This window comes from Aplysia californica, unplaced genomic scaffold (assembly GCF_000002075.1).
Source record: "Aplysia californica isolate F4 #8 unplaced genomic scaffold, AplCal3.0 scaffold02965, whole genome shotgun sequence".
Taxonomy (NCBI): domain Eukaryota; kingdom Metazoa; phylum Mollusca; class Gastropoda; order Aplysiida; family Aplysiidae; genus Aplysia; species Aplysia californica.
The window spans coordinates 1619-4244 of record NW_004800235.1 but is presented as its reverse complement, the minus strand read 5'-3'; the positions used below and the strand labels follow the sequence as shown (position 1 = coordinate 4244).

Below are 2626 nucleotides of genomic sequence, written 5' to 3'. Positions count from 1 at the left end.
TTATTTCATGTTATTTTATTTTATTTTATTTTATTTTATTTTATTTTAAGTGGTTAGATTCGATTTGATTGGTTCTATTTTACTTTATTTTGTAGGATTTGACTTTATTTTATTTTACTTTTTATTCTGTGATTTTTTAAAATATAATTTTTTAAAGTTGATTTTATTTTATGTGATTCAATTTTATGCGATTATATTCTGTTTTATTTTATCTTATTATATTTTATTCTAGGTGATTTTATTTTATTTAATGCGATTTTATTTTATTATATATTGTGTGGTTTTATTAGAAAATTGTATTAATTGTTTTCCTGTCAATATTATTATTATTAAAATTTACTATTGTTATTATTAATATCATTATTATTCCTCTTATTTATTATCATTATTAGTAGTAGCAGTATAATTCTTCTTCTTCTTCTTACTTATTTTTTCTTTTATCATTATCATTGTTCCTCTTCAGAACCAATGGGTATGTGTGTGCCCCCGGACCTGACAGTGGGGGCCAAGGCTGTGTGTGCCGACGGCTACTGGTGTAACCAGGGACAGTGTCGCCCCCTGCTGGGATAGATCTACTACAGTTTGTGAGTGTGTGTGTGTGTGTGTGTGTGTGTGTGTGTGTGTGTGTGTGTGTGTGGTCTAGTCTAACTTCTGTGATAGAATGTCTAGCAGCTGTGTCGATGCAGGGCCTACTATTTGTACCTCAGTGAACAAGTTTGGGTTTTGTTCCTTTTAGTTGAGAGTTTTAATCCGTGGTAGGAGTTGCTTGTTAAATCTACGTCTAAATACATGTTGAAAAAAGAAAGAAAATAATATATATATATCATCTGAAAATTGACACTTAGGTTAGATTTGCAGATTTCCAATTGGTGCCGTTTTCTTAAAGTTTAACTTGTCTTTTATTATTTCAAACTCAAACTAATAAATATCTAAATTGTTCTAATTCCACCTTTGAATTTACGACCAATCTATCCCCACAGGGGGGAAAGCCGTCAAAAGTCACACATGATATCCTCTCTTCCCTCAGACTGGCAGAGAGGCCTCCACAGAGGAACGGCTCAACTGTGGACTCCACCAAACAGTTTCTGATGTTTCCCCATCGCTGAGCACCGCACACTACTGAGGAAGAACTGCCGCTGTCATCTTGATACTTCATCAATGTATATTTAAACTTCTCAGTCTAAGATTCCAGCATACGTACCCTATCCAAATGGCGTATTATTTATGGCAGTCTTACAACATTATACTAGCTGGGCCCCCTTTCCATGAAAGGAATGATCGGTGCATTAACATCAACTGAAAGTGCTATATTTACACTCAACTGGAATGGAGCAATAAATCTTGGGAGATGCAAAAAATTAGATGGTCTAGATCTAGAGATTTATACTCTCAAAACAAAATGCGCCTCGCGAAATATCACTTCCGGCACTTCCGTTGTGAAGGACAGCTACGCAGATTTGTTTCGTTTCTCTATGGAATAATCACAAAGGCCAAAGAAGGACTTTCTAATAAATTTTTCCAAATTCAGGAAATGAATAAATAAAAAATTGGGCTCTGTTATGGGGACCAATGTATCATTTTGCAGGTACACATGTACTTGCCAACTTTCAACTCTGTAGCTGTCCAAGTTTTATGGGAAAAGTGACACATGTGTTTTTAAGTTGCCAAATATAGAATAAATATGGGCCATCAGTTTGAATGAAAATAATTCAAATAAATCAATAAAGATCTATTTCAAATATGCGTTTAACTCAATCTGTTGTTGTAAGGGAGGGGGGGGGGGGGGGAGTCCTGAACACCTTTTATATGTGGAGATTTTTCTTTTTTAAAGAAACTGGTTGATCAAAGGCAAATGTGCAGTCTCCACGGCCCCTCAAGCTGTGTGACACTTCGTCATCCAACTTGGGAGACCACAATGTCCTCACTACTTTACCTCTCCACCAGGGACTCCCATCTCTTTCAATCCCTGATACCTGCACTTTTCTTCAAGACAGATGGGTATTTTTTAAATAACAAAAGCAAGAAAAAAGGAACAAGTCTGAACATAATGCATGTCCCAAAAACTCCAAATGCCCCAAACTTGACAAGTGCCCGATTCCACCGCGTCGGTGGCCTGGTGATTACACTCTCAGATTGGCAACGTAAGGTTGAGGGTTCAAATCTCACCAGGATCCTGAACTTGTGTCCTTGGGAAAGGCACTTCACACAATTTCTATCCCTTCCCCCAGGTGGGAATGTGTGGCCAGCTAGAAATAGTGAAAGCTTTGGTCAGTTTGTCGTCGGTAAATGTTCATGTTTTAGCAATCTGAAAACAGACAAAATTACAAAAAACAAAACAAAACCAGTTGAGTTTTTGTAACATTTTTACGTCGCCCGCAACTGCATAAGGGCAAGGGCTTCCTCTGCTCACCTCTCATAAACCAGACACACAAAATAACAACAAAAAGAGACACACAAATTTTAAAAAAACAACCCCCTGAACAGATGCGCACAAATTAACAAAAACTAAAATCAGACACAAAATAACAGAAAACCCCCCGAAATAACAGACAGCAAAAACAGACACACAAAATAACAACAAAACAAGCCAAAAACAGACACACACACAAAAAACCAACCAGACGCA

At 36.7% G+C, this 2626-nt stretch overlaps 1 long non-coding RNA gene across 1 annotated transcript; it reads left to right on the top strand.

Moving 5' to 3' along the window:
* The first annotated feature begins 429 nt into the window (after positions 1 to 429).
* Positions 430 to 1739, top strand: LOC101857090. Its single transcript, XR_221301.3, has 2 exons — positions 430 to 584; positions 1028 to 1739. It is a non-coding gene; the product is annotated as an uncharacterized LOC101857090 (long non-coding RNA).
* The last annotated feature ends 887 nt before the right edge of the window (positions 1740 to 2626 follow it).